General features: G+C 38.4%; 1 protein-coding gene across 14 annotated transcripts in view; it reads right to left on the reverse strand.

Moving 5' to 3' along the window:
• The window catches only part of NRXN1 (neurexin 1), a 4168553-nt gene that overhangs the window by 1107086 nt on the left and 3038470 nt on the right, over nt 1-22997 (reverse strand). The gene's annotated exons all lie outside the window — the stretch shown is intronic.

The following is a 22997-nucleotide window of genomic DNA, read 5'->3' on the forward strand; positions in this document are numbered from 1 at the left end:
AAAATACAATAAACATCACACACATAATACACTATAACTACTACAAACCATTTATACAATATCTACATGAAATGCTTCCTATATTTAATATATTCCTAAAATCAGTATCATGCTAATATAATATTGAAGACCTTTTCCCATATTTTCGGGTTATTAATATTTTTGTTAGTTTGTTTCAGAAGTAATTTATGTGCTAGTATATGCTTTATAGCCACAAGCTTAAAATTATTCCATGATGTCTTATGTGGTTCTAGCCAATTTGTGGCTATATAGAGTTTCATCAGCAAAAAAATATTCATACAAATAATAGTTTGCGATCTGGAAAGCTCTCTTGGAGGAATGTGTAGAATCATAAATTCCCATGACAGTGTAGAAGAAATTAGTCATCACTTCCAGAGAACTATCTACGTAAACCTTCAGTCAGATATATATATATATATATATATATATATATATATATATATATATAAACATATACATATATATATATATATATATATATATGGATGCATGCATGGTGAAGATATCTGCATTATGTGAGCAAACTTCTGACAAAAACAGTTTCTAAGCATGATTAGGGTCACTATTCAGCAACAGCAAACTTCTTTACTCAAACACAGTCTTCATTCCTTCCATGTTTCTTAACTCCTGCCATCCCGATTTCAATTTTGTCTTTATTTCTTAATGCCAAAATGATTATCTAGTCTGTAACTTTAAAGCAAGTGCTGTATGTTTCTCTACACCATCTTTAAATCTATATAGTACAACAGCATTAATTCCATAAAATGAAGCATTGCATGATGGTTTAGTAGGCAAATATGAAACAAAATTAAAAAGGACCTTATCTGATGTAATCAGTTTTTCTGACTCTGTCAAGGCACATTCACATTCCTCCTCCATTTCCCTCTAGGCCGCTTTAAAAGTAATGTCTCATTTGATTGTAATACGTGAGTAGAACCAATGTATGGCCTCATGGGTGACGAATTCTACGATCTATGTGCCTGTAGCAAAGCTAACCATGACTACACCTAGGCTGAACAGCCCTTAGCATGGACAGGGAATTAACCAAGTATTTGCAAAGAAGGCTCTCTCTACTAATAAAGAGTCCTAAATAAGTACTCACTGTTCAACCTTAAAAAACCGTGTATATATATATATATATATATATATATATATATATATATATATATATATATATACATATATGGTTTACTATTGTTTGCACGAACGACATTATATCGGCTGCAATGTGCCAAAAAACAGACTGTCGAACGCACAAGCAGTTTTACACCAGACAGTGGACTCCACTTATTCGAATGCACAACTGCATTCTGTTTATTTATTTACTGTTTATTCCGTTTGAATTAACAATAGTAAACCTATATATATATATATATATATATATATATATATATATATATATATATATATATATATAGATATATATATATAGATATAGATATATATATATATCTATATCTGCACAGGAACCAGCCCTTTAGTTAATTTTTTGGAATATCGAACATTTGCAATGCCACCTTAAGAAATCAATTAGTGATTAGTAATAATGAGTTCATGGTGGAGTAGGGCTTGGGAATTTGCCCTTTCCCTACTGCTGTGCAATGCCAGAGTTGGAAAATATTTTTGAGTGTGAAAATATTTTGTTTGTTTCTTTTTCAGTTTTAACACATGATGTTGTCAGGGTAATCAATGTGCCTTTTTGACTATAGGTAGTACACCCATACACACACACACACACACACACACACACACACACACACACACACACACACACACACACACACGACACCTCTGTTTGTTGAGTATGTAGCTTCACAGTGCTTTGACATTCTGGTGATAGGGTAGCAGTGGAGAGAAAATTTGTTTTCACTTTTTATTAATGTGGAATTCTGACTGCAATACATTACAGATAGCAGCACTGAAAAGACAGTATGGATAAGCACATTTTTCTTTTTGCCTCAAGAGTGTACAAGTTTGAGAGCTCAGAGTTGATAAGTATAAAGTGGAAAAAGTGTGGGATGAACAAAAAAAAAATCTCCTTTAAAATCCTTAGGACTGATTGATGCAGTACTTGGTAATTCAGAATCTATAAAGCAACACTCTGATAGTTTTGACAATGCATTGATCTATACTCATATATATATCAATCTCTATAACTATATACCTGTATATGTATAGACATAGGCAGCATTTGTGCTTTCCCTAGAGCTCTCACGCTTTCTCGTCATTCTGTAATGGTATTATTCTAGAACCTGCCAATAAATACCACACTGCTTATGACAAGCAAAAAAATGATGTCTTACTTTGTGCATATATTGGCATAAGGTCTGTATACGGTTCTGTAAACAAAACAGAACATAATGGATATCTATACACACTGTAATAAAAAATAGGCAGAATGGATGAAAATTCAAAATCATATACTTAAAAAGTGAAAGAAAAAGTAAAATTTAAACGCACAGTGTAACAAGTACTCTTCAGAAACTAAAATAACTATTCACTGTTAAGACTTTCTATAAGGAAACTGCAGGCAGACCAGTATAATATCAGTAGACCATGCAAACCAATTTGTCTAAAAATAATAGTTGCATTTTAATTTGTCAACAGGTACAGAGAAAAGTATTGTTATTGGAGAACAATAATTATATTCCACCAAAGGACCATATGTGGTATAATTAGATCTCACTCTCTCATACACGATCGTCATTATGTATTGCTGTAATGACTCTTTTGTAAGCTGATATAAGTAATTTTGCAAAATGATTACTCTATAGACGACTTAGCAAAATATTAGACAATGGAGGAATATCTGCTATGTATGTTTTTAATTACAAACCTAATGTAAAATATATTAAACTTTGCTAAAGGGATTAGCAAAAAAAATGTTTCCTCTTTTGGTTGTTTAATATCATACAATTTACACAGATAAAAATCTGCCCACTGATGGCAATATTTGCTTCTTTAAAAATCACTGGAATAATAAACTCAAGTATTCATACAGCTAAGCTTACCCTCCAGTAATACTTCGAAAGTTATATGCAAGTGTATTATATGTATTATTTCACAGATCAATTAAGGCAACCATTTATTAGTTAGCCAGAATATTATGGGCATTGAAAACATATATTATGCAAGCATACTCTGTAAAACATAAAAACACAAACTGTGTTACTTTATTTCTGTATGAAACAGACCACCATCCTTCTTGTTGAACTCTGGCAGTGGGCTGCACTCTGCACTGGGTGTCACCACGACCTCAGTTTACAGAATAATGGTTTATAATAACTAATATACATCCTACGGATGTAACAGGCCTGCACTATTGTCAGTACTGCATTTCAAATCATTATAAGGTTTCATTCACCTTATTCTGCTGAAACATAAGTCATACACCTTAAATGGAAAGGTGCCCACTGTACATTCAAAAAGCATAAGTTCTAGCTATGAAATTTCTGCACCTTGGAGTATTCCATTTTTTCTGACATTTATGTAAGCAGCAGGCTGAGGAGGGTACTTGCTCACTTCCAAAGAACACTTTCAAAATGTGCTGTTCCTTATGGCAAAATAAAGTTAAATGCTCAAAGTTTCAGCAACAATATTTGGTAAGTGCAGTCTGCAGACAGATGGTTGACATGTGTGAGACTGACAAATCCTGGGTAGGGGTTATTCTCTTTCCCAAGGGACTGTGCAACCTCAGAGTTAGTACACATAATTAGAAGGGAGTGGAGGGGTGCATGGGGCTGGTTCCCTGCAAAAACACTTACCTTTTGTTTGGTCTGCTAATATCTAAAGAACATATCAATGCTTCTTAATTCAACATTTTTTATGTTAATCTCCTGGGAGTCATCACTGTGTCGGTTTATTTGGGGGTAGGATATCCATACATATCTATTTTGATCTCTCTCTCTATACACACACACATATATATATATATATATATATATATATATATATATATATACAGAGAGAGAGAGAGAGACATCTATATAGATATGTATATTTATATACATATATAAATATATTCTTATATTTATATACAAATGCGAACACGCACACACACACACACACACACACACACACACGCACACACACACACACACACACACACACACAAACATGGACACAGATATCCTTCTTTGACAAGTATCAATCAGACAAGCATCAGATTTTTTGAAAGTAAGATGGCCCCTGTTGGCAAACATAAAAACCCATATCATAGTGGGATAATCTTTCTCCTTTGCTGACATAGGTGGTCTCATACAGACATGCACACAAGGGTTAACATCACAAGCTGAGAGCAGTAGCCCCACGTACCCTGCTGCTCTAAGCACAGTTATTGTACCAAGTGCAATATGGCCAGCCACAATGACCATTGCCTCCTCTGTGGTGGGTGAGGTGTTGAGATCCATTCACTCCAGTCATGTCCTGCCCAGCTGTTCCAGCACCTGTGCCACTAGGCATACATGGTTGTCTGAGGCACCTAGGTTTTATTTTTCATTAATGAAGACTGAAATACATTATTTTCTGAAACTAGGAGAAATGAGAAAATTCTGTTGGAGTTTCTGTATTTATCAGATGGACACAATAAAATGACATAGATTGTTACTGGATAGGCAATATATTTTTTAAATATCTGGATGAAAGTACTTGCAAAGTAACCACACCGAATACTTGCTAAAAGACTTTAATATAAAGTGTTTTGTCTTGCTTTGTAGCAAGACTTCTTCATATAACAAATGCTTTCAATACAATTAATTATATACAGATTAAATTGATCATATGATCAACTTAAAACCAATAAAACACACATTCAACAACCCTCCCATAGCATACTTTCTGGCATTTTAACCCTTCAGTTCTTACTATACAAACCTTTTTTCTCCTTCTTTCTTACTCACCAAATATAACAATATAAAATATTATAAACATATTTTGTATATGTGCACTTTATGCATGTTTAAACCAAGTACGTATATGCACACTTTAATTACATATACTGATGTAATTTGAGCAAAGACTAGATTTTTATCTACTCAGGCTTCTCAATTTTAAAATACAAAAAATGGAACCCATTTTGTTCAGGCCGGGGTACTGATATGCATCAGTACGAAATTGCCACAAAAGCGCTAATCTTTCTAGCAACAGTGTTTCTGGGCCACTCCTACCATCTGATACAATACAATCTATTGCTCTTAATTTAAAGCAGTGTTGTGGATGTTCTTTAATATGTCTTGCTAAGGCATTCTCCAATTTTAGTTTACTAACACCGTATAGGTGTTCATAGACTCGTTCCCTTAGTCTTCTTTCCATTTTGCCTATATAGAAGGCTGGGCAACTTTGCCACATAGCTACATATACCACTAGCTTAGATTGACAATCCAACTTGTATCGTTGCCCCCTGATGGTAAAGTTCTGCCCGCTGTCTACATGTTTACAAAAGTTACACATAAGACATTTAAACATTCCTGTCCTATGTGTAAGAAGGTTAGGATTCCTCTCCAAAATACTTTTTAAGTTAGGACCTTACTTAAAGGTGATATGAAAATGTTGTTGCAACTTCTGTCTCACCATACTGCCATTTTGGACTATATCCCAGTTTTTAATCAGGATAGAATAAATTTCTAGGGCATTCACGCTATACATCGTGACTAAGTTATGTATGCCATATAATGAATCTTGTGAGTTGTTCATGGATTCAGTTATATTCCTTTTCAGTGGAACCAGTATTTCCCTATGTGATAAAATAGGTTGGTAGAATCCAGTCATTCTTTTATGTTGTACCTCCCACATCACCTCTAATACTAGGTTTTGAGGGTATCCATTTTTAGTAAATCTGTCTCTCAAATATTTACATTCATAATCAAACTCAACATCGAAGGATATCATGCGTGCTGCCCTGACAAATTGCCCCTTAATTACTGATTTTTACTGGTGACATCGATGACAACTACTAAAGTGTAGAATTGAGTTAGAGTAAGTTTCTTTTCTAAAGGTCCTAGCTGTAGAACATTTATTAGTCCTGTCTATACTTAGGTCCACATCTAAATACGCAATCCTGTTGGCATCAAAATTATAAGTAAATGTCAAAAACTGAGTGGTAGAGTTGAAATAAGTCACTAAGTCTTCAGCTATAAGTGCATCACCTTTAAATAGAATAAAAATGTCATCCAAAAATCTAGTATAATGACATATTTTTTTCTTTTATTCCATCTTTTTTAAGAATATATTTCTGCTCCCAATAAGCCATAACTAAGTTGGCGAAGCTAGCCCCACAAGGGGAGCCCATAGCCACACCATTTTTTTGCAGGAAATATCTATTGTTAAAGGTTATGAAATTATTAGACAATATTAAGTCTAATAGCTCTTCTAAAAGATTCACCTCAATCCTTGGGGCTCCCTTATTACATAGTAGACAGCTTATCCACTCGATCCCCTCTAAACGGGTGATAGAAGAATACAAATCTTTGACATCTACTGTCATAAAATTTGGATCATCCTCGTATGTTAAATTATTTATAACCTCTACAAAGGACCACAAGTCTTTGCAAATGTGTTTTTCCATCAGTACATACTTTTTTAAAAATGGAGTTGTCTTTGAATATGGATGATTTTAAAGAGAACCTAGAAAATCTTAAAACAAGCAGTCAAAAACAGTCTGACACCCTCAAGGAAATGCTACAACATCACCAGACAAAGATAACAGAAATAGAGGTTTCTCTAAATGACTTAGAAAGCAGACTTAAGGTAGAGGAAACACAGAAAGAATTGCTTCTTAAACAAAACACTTGGTTGGTTAATAAAGTAGATGACTTGGAAAATAGAGAGAGGAGAAATAATTTTGGATTACCTGAAAACACAGAAGGTGAGGATATTATTTCCTTTTTAACAAGCTGGATCCCTGACTTTTTAAATTTAAAAGAAGGACTTTCCTTTGGCATTGAAAGGACACACAGAGCTCTTGGGAAACCTGCCACTAACTCAAACTCTCCTCCTAGGTCAGTAATTATCAAAACTTTTTCATACTTGGACAAGGAACTGATTTTAAGATCTGCTTGGAGGAAAGCACCTCTAAAATATAAACAGAGCCTGATAAGATTTGATAACGACTATTCATCTAGAATAATGGAACAAAGGAAAAAAGTGTGGCCAATGATAAAGTTTCTGAAACAAAATAACATCAAGGCACAACTTGCATATCTAGCTAAGATAAGAATACTGTATGCCAACGAGATGAGGGCTTTTATTGACTTAGAGGAAGCCTCTTCATTTAAAAAAAAAAGACTTCAAATGCACAGAAATGGCTATCACACTTGAGTGTGTAGCCTACAACAGTTAAACAGGTAATTTAAACACAAAAATTATTTTATTAAAGTGCAGGCAGTAAAATAAGTACACTATGTAGCTGAAACAAGCTTTCTAAATCACAGAAACTCTAAAAAATTGGCATTTAGACGGAATTAGCTAAAGGCAGCAAGAAAATGCAGAAAAATTACACTTAATCATTCCAAAGTCTCTCTTTTGTCTCTCTGCTGATGTAGAACTCTGCAGGGCACCAGGCAGGAGCTTGCTGAGCTGTATACAAGTGTATAAACCTCTTCAAATTCTGGTTTTATAGCAGGGAAATGAAAGATATAGCAATTAGCCCAAAATGGCCAACAAACTACTAATTTCTGGGCTGAAACCACTCCTCCAGGGACAAATAGGCTTCTCAAATCTCCCCTCTCTCACAGGTGAACAGAGAAACTTCCTTCTATCCAAGGAAGGTATGGGCAAACACAGAAACTTGTAACACAGCCCTGAATTCAGCACTAACCTGAAAACTGTACTATACTAGCTTAGAAAGGTGAGAAAACAAGTATATTTTGGGTTTTTTTTTTTTTCATAAAATAAAGCAGATACAATCAAAAAACACTTTAAATGCACAGAAATGGCTATCACACTTGAGTGTGTAGCCTACAACAGTTAAACAGTTAATTTAAATGCAAAAACAACTTTGTTAAAGAGCAGGCAGTAAAATAAGCACAATATGTAGCTGAAACAAGCTTTTTAAAACACAGAAACTCTAAACAATCAGCATTTTAGGCGGAATTAGCTAAAGGCAGCAAGAAAACGCAGAAAAATGATACTTAATCACTCCAAAGTCTCTCTTTGTTCTCTCTGCTGCTGTAGAACTCTGCAGGGCACCAGGCAGGAGCTTGCTGAGCTGTATACAAGTGCAAAAACCTCGCAAATGCTGGTTTTATAGTAGGGAAATGAAAGAAATAGAAATTAGCCCAAACTGGCCAATAAACTACTCATTTCTGGACTGAAACCACTCCTCCAGGAACAGATAAGCTGCTCAAAGCTCCCCTCTCTCACAGGTGAACAAAGAAACTTCCTTCTATCTAGGTAAGGTATGGGCAAATACAGAAACTTGTAACACATCCCTGAATTCAGCACTAACCTGAAAACTGGACTATAGTAACTTAGAAAGGTGGGAAAACAAGTATATGTTTTTTTTTTTTTTTTTTTTCCAGAAAATAAAGCAGATACAATCAAAAAAACACTTTAAATACACAGAAATGGCTATCACACTTGTGTGTGTAGCCTACAACAGTTAAACAGGTAATTTAAATGGTTTACCTTTACAAAGGCGAATATCACTCATGCGAACAGCAAATGTTCAAAAGTACAATTTCAAAATCACAGAATATCGATCTGACAATGTTTGAAAGACAAAAGGTCGAATGCTGTATAGCATTCGGCCATTAAACATTCGCACAATATGAGTACGACCTTAAAAGACATTGCATACGTGTGTACGTCATTTCCATATTCTGTTTGAGCAAGTACTATTCAAAATTCAGTGGTAGCAAGCTGAAATCCTGCTATTCATTCTTGTGGATTATTGTGTACAGCAGCTATTGACACAGGATGGAGGTATGAAGTCTTGTTACTGATTGTTGTAAGGGAAATTATAAAGAAAGATAACAATGTAGCTATCGCTGCTAGTTTGGGACAGTTTCTAATGTGTTTTCATATTGAAAGATTATGCTATCTGTAGTAAATATTCATGTAATGTGTCTCTATAGCATACCAGATAGTAACCGCAAGTGCAACTATGTGAAATCCGTACATAATGATGTGACCTGAGTGTCATATCGTGTACAGTGTTTAATGTACAGTACAGACATAATATGGAAAGTATACCAGCCATATGTTCGTCTCACAGTCGCAAATGCTGTTGTAGAGCACGTAGGAATGATTACACTGTATTTGATAGAGAGCATGGTGCTTGGGTATTCTTTATAGTGGGTCAGGTAATCCTGTAATGCTTGGCTCATGTATGTGATGTTATGTAAAATGGTGCAGTAAGCGGCAAGGTTAATCGTACATTGTAAGTGCATAATGTGGAACAGCAAACACCAGAAGCAAAGTTAACATGTGTATTCCCTAATGTCATCATGTCATCATAGCTGGCATGTCTGTCCTAATATGTCTTATCTGTTGTTGTTCACTGGATAAAGAGTGTGCTGTCACCTGTCTTTCAGCCTGAGGAAGGTAGTTCACAGGAGGTATAGTGAATACATTGTACACTAAAAGCAGGACCCAGAAAGGACGTGAACTGCTAATCATAGATGGGTTTCAATACTACCAAGAGAAGTGTATACAAGCTAGTCAATATTGGTGTTGTACGCGTAAAAACAAGGACAGATGTAAGGGTAGATGTGTTACAGACTCAGACAAGGATGGTTATAAACTGGTTAAGAGCAACACCCATTATCATGCACCTGATGTGCTGCAAGGGAAGGTAATGTAAGTTAAACATCAATTCAAATGTCGAGCAGAGCAGTCTGTAAAAGACCCCTGTAAAATTGCTGCTGAGGTGCTAGCAGGTACATCAGCGGACGTGGTGAATGAGTTACTGAATACCACAGCACTTAAGAAAAGTATTGGGAGGCACAGGTATAAGCAGAAGTTGGCCATGTTTAAAGACTTCCACTCCTTGAGGGAATTGACAGCCAATATGCTACCCTTGAAGACAGGTACATTTGCAGTATGTCACAGTGCAGATATGTCTAGTGACACAAATGTTGATGTTATCACCACTATGGATAATCTTAGAACTATGTGCGAGTCAGAATATATACTGGCAGATGGGACCTTTCCCATCAGCACTACTGAATGCAGGCAGGTTTACACATTACATTGTTCACTTAATAGCGGAGTACCAGTACCAGTGGTGTATGGAATAATGCCCAGTAAAAGCGAGGATTGTTAAGATAAGTTTTGGGGAATGATACTGCATTTATGCAATGACAATGAACTGACACTGTTACCCAACATAGTTTTTGCCGATTTCGAACGTGCCACAGTTAACTCTATCAGGAGACACCTACCCAACACCCTAGCTAAGGGCTGTTAGTCCCATTTCTGTCAAATAGTGTGGTGGAACATCCAGAAGTTACATCTGGCGGGCACCTTCAGTAGCAGTATGTCTTTTGCCATGTTATGCAAAGAGATACCGGCGTTGGCATTTGTGGCACCTGAGGATATCTGTAACACATTTGCTGAAATAGAGGCTGACATGCCAGAGGAGGGCAAGCCATTATGTACCTATGTTAAAGAAGCATACATCCCTGGTAGGCTACGTAGGTATGGAATGTGTGGGAATACATCTGAGAGAGTACCCCCTCTGTTTGACAGCTCATTCTGGAACCAACATGACTAATGTGTGATGGGGTACCCACGCAGTCAGAACGCAGTAGAGGGATGGAACAGGAGACTATGGAGTTTAATGGGTAAAAAAAACTTTGTACATGCTCCATATTCTGCATGCAGTGCAGTTGGAGCAGAACCACGTTGATTATCTTAGGCATAGACAATTGCTCTGTCTTCCTTCGTCAACAAAAAGAAGATTGTTGGATAAGGAATCCAGCTTCATCAGTCTACTAGAGAAGAGAAACGAGTTCACAGCAAGGGGATTCGTAAAGCTTATCACAAAATACTGTTCTTTCTCATAGAGATGCTGACAGTGCTGTACTTTTATTGGAAGGTACATTTATTTGTGTGTTTAAATGCTTATTGGGAAGCTGTGTACATGTGTGTTACAATGGATTGTTTATTTGGGATAATGGGACACTACAAATTTACTACTACTTCCTGCTTGCAGCTGTTTATTGCAGTTTGAGAAGTGGACACAGCGCAAAAGTATGGAAAGTCGGGCACATTAATGCAGTTCAAAAAAGTCGAAAAAAATTTCCACTATCTGATTTTTGACATTATTTGAATTTAGCGGTTTTATTTTCACTTATCAGAGTTGCAGAAGTGATTATTCACACAAGTCCATTTCGTGGTTATGAAGGCAAACCATTTTAAACTCCTGACACTGCCTTCAATATATGTTTCCATATTTTATGTCATATAATCTTTAGATAGATAGAGCATAGAATGGAGGTCTGTATGATGACATTGATGATCAAGAGGAAGAGCAGGAGTGTGAGAGCAATGCCAGGGGTCAAATGGTGGAAACTGAAAAAGGGTTATTGTGAGGTGGACTTCAGGGAAGAGTTAAGACAGGCACTGGGGGCAGTGGAGAGTTGCCGAATAGCTGGGTAACTAGCTAGTAAGGGAGACAGCTAGAAAGGTGCTTGGTGTGATATCTGGACAGAGGAAGGAGGACAAGGACACTTGGTGGTGGAATGAGGAAGTACAGGAGAGTATATAGATGAAGAGGCTGGTGAAGAAGAACTAGGATTGTCAGAGATGAAGAAAGTAGACAGGAGTACAAGGAGATGAGGCACATGGCAAAGAGCGAGGTGGTGAAGGCTAAGTATAAGGCATATGGAGAGTTGTATGAAAGGTTGGACACTAAAGAGGGAGAAAAGGACCTGTACCAATTGGCTAGACAGAGGGACTGAGCTGGGAAAGATGTGCAGCAGGTAAAGGTCATAAAGGATAATGAGGGAAAAGTACTCACAAGCGAGAAGAGTGTGTTGAGCAGATGGAAAGAGTACTTTGAGGGGCTGATGAATGAAGAGAATGAGAGAGAGAGAACATTGGATGCTGTGGGGATAGTGAATCAGGAAGTGAAACAGATTAGCAAGGAGGAAGTAAGGACACCTATGAAGAGAATGAAGAATGCAAAGGCTGTTGGTCCAGATGACATACCAATGGAAATATGGAGTTGCTTAGGAGAAATGGCAGTGGAGTATTTAATCAGATTGTTTAATGAAATCTTGGAAAGTCGGAGGATGCCTGAGGAGTGGAGAAAAAGTGTTTTTGTACATATTTTTAAGAATAAAGGTGAGACTGCAGAACTGTAGTAACTACAGAGGGATAAAATTGATCAGTCACAGCTTGACGTTATGGGAAAGAGTAGTGGAAGCTAGGTTAAGAAGGGAGGTGATGACTGGTGATCAACAGTATAGTTTCATGCTGGGAAAGAGCACTACAGATGTGATGTTTGCTCTGAGATTGTTGATGAAGAAATATAGAGAAGGTCAGAAGGAGCTGCATTGTGTCTTTGTTGACTTAGAGAAAGCATATGACAGGGTGCCTAGAGAGGAGTTGTGGTATTGTATGAGGAAGTCGGGAGTGGCAGAGAAGTATGTAAGAGTGGTACAGGATATGTACAACGGTAGAGTAACAGTGGTGAGGTCTGCAGTGGGAGTGACGGATGTGTTTAAGGTGGATGTGGGATTACATCAAGGATCAGCTCTGAGCCCTTTCTTATTTGCAAGGGTGTTAGGTTGACAGATGAGATCAGACAGGCAGCCCCGTGGACTATGATGTTTGCAGATGACATTGTGATCTGTAGTGAGAGTAGGGACCAGGTTGAGGAGACCCTGGAGAGGTGGAAATATGCTCTAGAGAGGAGAGGAATGAAGGTCAGCAGGACTAAGACAGAATATATGTGTATGAATGAGAGGGAGGATAGAGGAATGGTGAGGATGCAGGGAGTAGAGCTGGTGAAGGTGGATGAGTTTAAATACTTTGTATCAACAGTTCAGATTAATGGTGAGTGTGGAAGAGAGGTGAAGAAGAGAGTACAGGCATGGTGGAGTGGGTGGAGAAGAGTGTCAGGAGTGATTTGTGACAGACTGGTACCAGTAAGAATGAAAGGGAAGGTCTACAAGAGGGTAGTGAGACCAGCTAAGTTATATGGGTTGGAGATGGTGGCACTGACAAAAAGGCAGGAGTCAGAGCTGGAAGTGGCAGAGTTAAAGATGTTAAGATTTGCACTGGGTGTGACGAGGATGGACAAGGTTAGGGATCAGTATATCAATGGGTCAGCTCAGGTTGGACAGTTTGGAGACAGCCAGAGAGGTGAGATTGGATTGGTTTGGACATGTGCTGAGGAGGGATTCTGGGTATATTGGGAAAAGGATGCTAAGGATGGAGCTGCCAGGTAAGAGGAAAAGAGGAAGGCCTAAGATAAGGTTCATGGATGTGGCGAGAGAGCATATGCAGGTGGCAGGTGAGAAATGGAAACAGATGGTCCGCTGTGGCGACCCCTAACGGGAACAGCTGAAAAAGAAGAAGATGACATATAATCTTTACAAGATAAACAAGTTTACTCAATATTAAAGTTGCATGACATGCCCTTTAAAAGTGATGTGTAAATATTGACCTCTAGACAGCCTGTAGTTAAACATGTTCTTTCCCATCCAATGAGCTCATTTCACTTTATTTTCTGAAGTAGACTGATATTTTGTCACTAAGACCATGGAAAGGCACTTTTGTGGACTCTTTTGCTGTTTAGCACAGAGCATACATTAACACAGAATCCTTAACAAAAAAAGTCCACAAAGCTGAGAACCCAAAAATAAATAAATAAATGGATGCATGCATGCATGCATACATACATACAAATATACATACATACTCCTATAAATGTCCTAAGCCGAAGTGATATTCAGGCACAGTCAGCAATAATTCCTGCTCATTGCTAGATTATGCCTTGTTTGGTTAGGAGATTGCCAGTGTTATTATATGCACAGAGCATTGAAGTAACTTTATGTCTAAAGCTTTTGATGTAAGTGATGAAGGTAAGAGATGGATAAATCCAAATCCCAAGCTATTTTATGGATTGTGCTTGCTTTAATGGGCCACCATCATGATGACCGAAGTCCCATGTGTCAGTGCACATGTTAAAGTATGTGTAATTGCAAAGGACTGTTGTACTAGTTCTCTTAAGATTAACTTTGAGTCCTTTTGACTAACTAGACTGATGAATAACTCAGAAAGCTGCAAATGGAGCATACAGAATGCATGGATTCTCAGATAACAATGTCATCTGCATTAAGGGTAGTATTCCTACATTCATAGCTTCATATGCTGATACTAGGCTTTTGGCCTGGAGGCCCTTATAAGCCTAGCCAAGAATGTTGGCCATGTTCCCACAAAGTCAGTACCTATTTCCCCTGTCCAGCAGGGACACGTGAGATCCCAGGGGTGTATTTTCTGTTTCCCATCCAGTTGTCCATGTTCCTCTTAAAGGGGGTTAGTGAGGTACTCTGCTTGACATGGAGAGGGAATCTATTCCACAGATGGGGAAGTCTTTGGGACACAAATCTATCCTGCCGACAAGTTTTATTAATGTCACAGACCAGGTTGAGGTCTTGCATGTGAGTTACACAAGTGGAGTTTAACTTACTGATGTGCAGCAACTCCAGCAAGGCTGGGTCTGATATGGCCTTGTTCGCCAGACACAGCTCATCTCTGAGCAGTCTGTACCAGACTGAGTAGAGGGACAGGACTTTTAACATATTTGTAGAGGATAGGTGCTTGAGATCATGGATTTTCCTGGTCAGGAACTTCTCTGGGCTCTCTAGCTGCTGCATGTGCTTGGCAAGGTACATGCCAAAGGTGGCATTGTAATTGATAATGGGTCTGATGAGGGAGGAGTACATGGATGCTATGAACTCCTTGTTCCTGGAAGAAATACCATTACTTATGAGGTGGACCATGTAGAAAGCCTTCCATACAATGGAGGCAAAGTGGTGGACAAAGGTCAGGTTGCTATCAACTTGGTGTCAAGTTCCTAACAACTGACTGCGTGCTTAGTACATTGTTATTAATGTGACAATGAGTGGGGACACTGTTTTCCCTAAAGGGGGATAATGATGTATTTCTTGGAATTCAGTTTGAGGCCATGCTTCTGGCACCAGTCATTAGTTTGGGTAATGCCCTCTTGGAGGATGTTCACATCACTAGGGAATTTAAGACAGCACCCACCTTGCAGTCATCTGCAAATCTGATCAGCCACAGACCACTGGTTTTGGCTTGCACCTCAGAAAAGTATATCCCAAACAGTAGAGGCCCCAAGACCAATCCTTGGGGTACACCACTCATTACAGGTCTACTGCTAAAGATGGCTTTCCCTATTTTAACTGAGTGGGTTCTATCAGTGAACCAGTTAGCTACCCATCTGGTAACATACGGGTTGATGCCTACCTGGGAGAGGTTATCAATTATGCCCAAGTGGGGAATACTGTTGAAGGCTTTGGCTAGGTCAAGGTAGGTGGTGTGCACCATCTTCTCCTCATCCATGGCTTTGGTGACTGTTTTGAAAAATCAGAGTCCAATCTGACAAGATCTTTGGGGTGGATGATATGAAATCATATCTGCTGAGCTGCCTGTATAACTCTAGGATTAATGAACCACCTGCACATCTCAATTGCTCTGGAAAACCTAGCTCGTTCTCAGTTGATTCTCAGTACAGTGGATGACCAAAACAATACCTTGTGCGCATATAGCATGTGTAACCTTTGCATATCAGAAAGTATTCTGGCTAGAAGAAATTTCTTAGGGAACCAGGCCAAGTCATTTCCCCTGTAGAGAATTACCAAAATGTTGGGCAAACTTTCTTTGCTGTGAGTTGCTGCCAGATCTCCCAAAATTTAAACCATAGCAGGCCCAAGAAGTCAAATGAATGAACTAACCATTTTTTATGGTTATATGTTTTATATATATATATATATATATATATATATATATATATATATATATATATATATATATATATATATATATATATATATATATATGTTATGGTTGGTTAGACCAGAATGCCGAGCCAGGCAGACCAAAGCTTGGATTGTAAATCTCTTAATAAAACAATGTCCCAACATCTAGATAAACTACTTTCATGATTCAGAAATAAGGGTTAGTGCCTGTTGTATGATAAAAAGGCATCAGACAACCACCTTCCTATTTTTTACATGAGCTTAGTAGAATGCCCTTACATGGCCAAGTCAAAAGTGCAGTCTATTCTATATGAGTGGGATGAATACCCTTGAAGATGCTCCAACTCCAACTCTAAAATCCACCCCACTACATTTCACTATTACATCCAATAATGGTACAATTATAGCTCCTAACCCTATTACCAAACTCTTAGGTATAATAATCGACCACATCCTTAACTTTGACTCACACATCAACTCTACTATTAAAACAGTAAACAGAAAACTTGGTTCCTTATATAGGATAAAACGTTTCCTTACCCCTGAAGCCAAAACTACCATTGCCCAGACCCATCTGATCTCTACTCTCCTCTATGCCTCCCCCATTTATACTAATCTTTCCAAAAGTAATCTTAATAAGCTAACCACTTCCTATAACAATATTGCCAGCTTTGCTACTGGCTCCCCATTTAGAACTCACCATTGTCAAAATCTCAAACAGCTAGGATGGCTAGAAATGCAAAATAAGCTAGAGTTTCAACAACTCACCATTACGCATAAGATTCTGTACCATCCTAGTAATACTCCTATTCTCAGTAGCCTCATCTCTCTCTACTCTAATCTTACTACCCTTCACTCAGCAAATAAACTACTAGTCACCATCCAGAAATCCCACAACAGAGCAGGTGATTCTCTTTTCTCAAACTCTGTGGGGAAGACTTGGAATACGCTTCCCAGCATACTTGCATCTCAGTCATCATTACCACTCTTCAAAAAGCAACTAAAAAGCTTCCTAAAAACACAATGGCTATGCCCTTGTACTAACCCTGACTGATACTCCCCAGTACAACATCACTGTATACCTTGCACCCAAAACCCATAGTGTGGAATGAGTAATCTTTCACTTAACCCCCCTTTCTTTACTTTCCTACTCCCAGGGAACTATCACTGTATTTGATCTTTGTATACTCATTCGGCTATTAGCAAAACTCTACCATCTGTATACAGACTAACTATCTTTTTACTGAGTATAACATTCTGTTTTAAATGCATATACACAAACTCTCTTGTGCATTAAGTTATACTTTAACACTACCTGAATTCACTTTTTAAATCTGTGCCTTCATTCCTAACATACAGTTTGTTGAATATCATCTTCATTCACCCTTCCACTCAGATTGACCATGTAAACAGTACTATATTGCTGTATTAAACTCTGTACTCACTAATGTCATACCCTTTACTATGTAAATAGGACTGTATTTCTGTGTTAGACTTTGTATCGATAGTACTGTACTGCTGTGTTAAACTCTGTACTCTCTTTCTCTATAGTACTGTACTCCTGTCATAAACTCTGTACTCACTTCTCTCAATATTAAGTTCTTATTTGAAAATTCTTCTTTTTTTCTTTTATGCTGATCTGTATTATTTACTTAATGTGGAGCTGATCTCCCCGGGCCTCTACTGAAAATGGACATGTATTCAGTTGGACTAGCCCAGTTAACAAATGTAAAATAAAAATAAAAATAAAAATAAATACAAATAAGATGTATACTTTGTCCCTCAATGGCCTTTCATAGGAAGAGACTGATCTCTGCCAAACTAAATGACCTGCCACCTTCCCAGATGAAAATTAGTCCCCAACCTAGTGCCCATTGGAGTGATCCTGTGCATTAATCTTAACCAGTGAATTCTGCAAATAATAAACCCCCCTACACTTGTCTAGCTGGGCTTGTTGCCCTTTACCCTACTGGTCCATCTTTGATTACTTCACCCATATTAGAATAAAATCCCTGTGACTACAAGGTCATCCCAACAAAGAGAGTTTGGTAATTCACTAGCACAGAAGGCAACTGCTTATAATGACGTGAACAAAGCAGGATATCTAACAAAGGTACAAAAATCGGGTACTGTGTTAAACAAGCCCCAAACAATGATAAGGAGGAGGTGGTCTCCCTATTGGCTTGTTGGAATTGTGAGAAACACCATGAATATTCTCCCAACCCTTGATCAGTCTGCCACTCAGTCAGTAACTGGATGCTTCCTGAAGACCCAGAAAATGTTCCACCCATCCCAAAGTCAATAAATGAACCTGTAGTGAGTTAGGCAAATCTCTTAATGAGGATCTAAGAATGATTTAATGAAGGACCAATGACAATCCCCAACGTCTGTGAATGGGGGCAAGGACATATAGAAAATGCTAGAAGTCTGAAGTGATGAAGAAGAGGCCTTCCTGGTGTTACTGGCTCATGGCCTGGCCAGCAACAATGCTGCCACTCATCTCCATTTAACCAAACTTCATCAGGAATTGTCTTGCCCTTTGGTTCTGCATGTTTGGTCATCTGATGAAACCTGGTAAACTGAAAATGGGAATGACTATCAGCTACAGGGCTGTTTCCACCAGGCGCATGCATGCTACAGAAAGGTATCTTAATTTCTAAAATCAATAAAACTAATAGCCTAATTACAGAGTGAACCCATTTGGACTTGGAGGATTGTTTGCTGATGGCTTGGACAACTGCAGCATTGTCCAAGTGAAATACTATTCTACTGTTGTGTAATTTGTCCTTCCATACTGACATGGCAACCCAGGTAGGTAAGATCTCCAGGAAAGTAATATCCCTCTTCCTCTATTCTGACCAAAATTCCATCCATTTTCCAGCAAACCAACTGCCTTGGAATTGCCTTCCCATACCCTCCCCCCCGTCATGTCTGTAAAAAGATTAAGGTTGATGAATGAAATTCAAGAGGACTGCCAAAAAGACATGCCATTGAATTGATTCAGGAATTTGAATCAGAGTCAGAGGTCTTCATTCACCCTTCTACTCAGATTGACCATGTAATGTTTGGGCTTTTTTCCTTTCAACAAGTCAGAAACAGACTGGAGAAAAGTTGTACCCAAAGTAAACTGCCCTGCAGGCAAAATTCAATAGCCTGTGAAGCTACATAATTTCCCCCTCTGAACTTTGTTCATTGCCAGAAATTTCCAATGCAATTGCCAAACTTGCTGCCAATTTATTTGATGGAATTTTAAAAGAATTATCAATAGCATCAACTTCTAGTTCCAAAAATGTCAAGGCCCAACTCAGCCCTTCTGACCAGTCATTGGCCAAGGGTACTCCTAAATTACCACTGAGCTCTTTGAAGGCCTATATGTCCTGCACTGCCCCTTCTTGTCTTTCATCTTCTATTAAAAAAATCCAAGTGGAGCATCATGGATTGAAGAGGTACCCTCTGTTGCCAACACCAGTGCAAAGCTGTGCTGAACAGGTCAAAATAGCACAAGCAACCGAGCACCCCATGGGCATGGCACTATCAAAAAAGAATTTCCCACTGAACTGAAAATCCAAATAAGGTCAGACCTCCTGTCTTATGGGAAGAAGATAGAATGCCTACTGAATATCCAGCTTGCAATGCCAGGAGTTGCAGTAACTCAAAATTACCTCTGCCACCAGATCCAGGAAAGACTATCTCTTCTTGGCCTAATCTTTTTCAGTGAAATAATTAACTGATGCACCCGCAGGGTGTGAGAGGTGGTGAATCAGTCTGAATTCCCCATCCTGTTTCTTAGGAATGAGGCTGATGGAACAAATTTTAAAAACAAGCCAGGGAGGGGTGGACAAAAGTCCATTTACTCTGCTGGCTGCTTGTTCTTTCCCAATTAACTTAGCTGTGATTTCTTCATGCCCCTTAAGGGATGAAAGATTTCTAACTAACTTGGATTTGAAAGATGCTGATCAGCCAATCTTTAAACCTTTGCAGAAATCTTCCAGAAAGCTGTGGCTGCCTCTTGGTCAGGATAGGCATTAAACAGCTGGATCAATTTATCTAGACAGATTGGGGAGTGGGACTGATGTAGATCAATCAAAACCTCTGCCAGAGCTGGCTCTGTGCCTCTAAGAGAATTATCCCATACTCCCCCAAGTCCTCCCTCTAGGTGAGTTGAGGAAATGTCAGGCCTATTCCTACCTATGATCCTAAGCACCTGAAGGCAAGGTGGCCTTTCCCACAGTCAGAACACAAGTGAGCCAACTTGCAATCTGGCCAAAGACACTTACCATGGCTAAAAGCCAGGCAGAGTCTTGTTTCCCCATTATTTCTACCCACACCATTAATCACAGCAGTGGCCGGCTTATCTAACATGGCTCTCAACCATATATTGGGTGTCTTAATTCCCACCTGAGAGACTTGTCGATGGCTATTAACTTCCTGAATTACTGATCATAATTTGCCCAACCTGAGCTCTCCTTGATGTGATGTACTTCTCTGATGGCCAAAAAATATAGCAACAAGGACAGACCCCGACTTGGATCCTTTTCTGTAATCACTCCCATAAACACCATGAAACCTAGTGACCAAGTGTCTTAGCTTTTAACCCCTACTCTGGATGAGGCCTTTTTTTCAATGGCTGCCAAGGCTGCCATTAAGTGCTTGTTAGAAGTATTTTCACCATCCAAAATGCACCTTATTCCCTCATTATCTCCTAGGTCAAATATCTCCATGAATTCCCCTTTGAGGAGGTTTTCTTTAACTCTGGTGAGGATGTGTAAGTAAAGAGACCCAGGAAAGTTGGAAACTAAAATGTTCAATGTAGCCATGGAGGAAAACAATTGAGTAACACAATTATCTGTATGAGGCAGGACATCACCACTTGAAGTACTGATGGTCTTTGACCCCTCTGTATGTTGGGTAAGGGTGGAGATGCAACCTGTCCTAAACTGGCCCATCCTGCCTCCCTGGGAGTGAAAACTGATGTGGCACCAAAATTATTTTCTATGGGTAAGACAAACAGTGTAACCCTCCCCTTTTTTGGCAATGAATTCATAAACATTTCCAAGTATTCCTCAAAAGAATGGCTTCTATCAGTAAACCATGCCACTGGTGCCCCCCTGAGTCATTACCTTCCATTTCTGACTGTGCTTCCACCAGAGATGGAGGACTGATCTTTGAGCCTAAAGTATCTCTTTTATTTTTTTTCTATTATTTTTGCCAGGAATGAGCCAGTCCACCAAGTCTTGTTCAGAACTCACTGCCAGTCCCTTCCTGCAGCTCTGCCCTTGTTCTACTGTCTGTGCGGCTTCCAAGTCAGAAAGCAAACTTTCTGCTTCTTAGGATAGTCAAAAGCCATATGTCCTTAAAAGTCTGCATCAGAGTGGAATCTACAAGATAGAGATGTAGATTCTACTCTGATGCAGACTTTTAAGGACATATGGCTTTGACTATTCTAAGTTCTAGAATGGCAACCCATGACATGCTTAAAACCTTGTTTAACTTTATACCTAACCTGAATAAGAAATCCTCTATAAGAGAGAATCACATGTGGCCGTGGGGTTCTGAAATGTTTGTACCGTTAACACAAGAGGCAGACATTCAAAAACTGCTTTAAAATAATAACCCACACCTGAAGGTCCACTTACTGAAATACTAGGGGGATCTAACAGTAAATTGACAGCCACAGCCATGAAAAAGAAACAAAGAAATACATATTTGTTCATATTTGCATCAGAAATCCAAATCAATGATTACAAATTAAAGAGCAAACCAAAAACAGATCCATACCTCATAAAACCATCCTTCCAGCTATCTATGTTCAACCCTTTTCCCATTTTGCACATGGGGTCAGGGTAATACTCCAACAGAAACAATATTCTAGCCAAAGTGTATGCATGCCGATATATACTGCATATACCTAATAGATTGGCCACCTGTCCCTCTTTGTGAGGGACAATCCCTGTATTTCCCAAATTTTCTTCAATAATTGCATAAGACAGTTATGTTGTATCTGAAACATCTAGTTCATATATGAAATAGCATAAGCAACTCAAATACTACAAGAATAAGCTTTTATTTTACCCAAAGTAAAGTTTTGTCCTTAGCACTGGCTGTGAATATGTTTGATTTGTAAAATCTCAAAGTCTCTACAAAAACTGTCTCACTTTAGGTATTTGGAACATTATGCCATCCCCCTCCCTTATAAATTTCCATTATTGGTAATCACTTTAGGTATTTGGAACATTATGCCATCCCCCTCGCTTATAAATTTCCATTATTGGTAATCACTTTAGGTGTTTGGAACATTATGCCATCCCCCTCCCTTATAAATTTCCATTATTGGTAATCACTTTAGGTGTTTGGAACATTATGCCATCCCCCTCCCTTAGAAATTTCCATTATTGGTAATCACTTTAGGTATTTGGAACATTATGCCATCCCCCTCCCTTAGAAATTTCCATTATTGGTAATCACTTTAGGTATTTGGAACATTATGCCATCCCCCTCCCTTAGAAATTTCCATTATTGGTAATCACTTTAGGTGTTTGGAACATTATGTCATCCCCCTCCCTTATAAATTTCCATTGTTGGTAATCACTTTAGGTATTTGGAACATTATGCCATCCCCCTCCCTTATAAATTTCCATTATTGGTAATCACTTTAGGTATTTGGAACATTATGCCATCCCCCTCCCTTATAAATTTCCATTATTGGTAAAATACTAGCCATGTTGCCATTGTGGTCCATTTTAAGCCTAGCCAGTTCCCTTCTAAACATGATAATCAACCTTTCTCTATTGCATCTCTAAGGTAAATACCATACCCATTATCACAACTCCTACCTAAAACTAGGATAATAATGATATATACTTGTATGTATACATTTTTAATATATATCCTCCCCCCACTGTTAAAACTCCTACCACCCAGGCATGGAAGTGGACCCTACCAAAGGAGTACACCAAACAAGAAAAGCCCATGCGAACATGGTGAGTCACTTAAGGCATACTCACCTGAACGGTTGGTGCCAGAAGG

This window comes from Protopterus annectens, chromosome 1.part2 (assembly GCF_019279795.1).
Source record: "Protopterus annectens isolate FY-2018-M chromosome 1.part2, PAN1.0, whole genome shotgun sequence".
Taxonomy (NCBI): Eukaryota; Metazoa; Chordata; order Ceratodontiformes; family Protopteridae; genus Protopterus; species Protopterus annectens.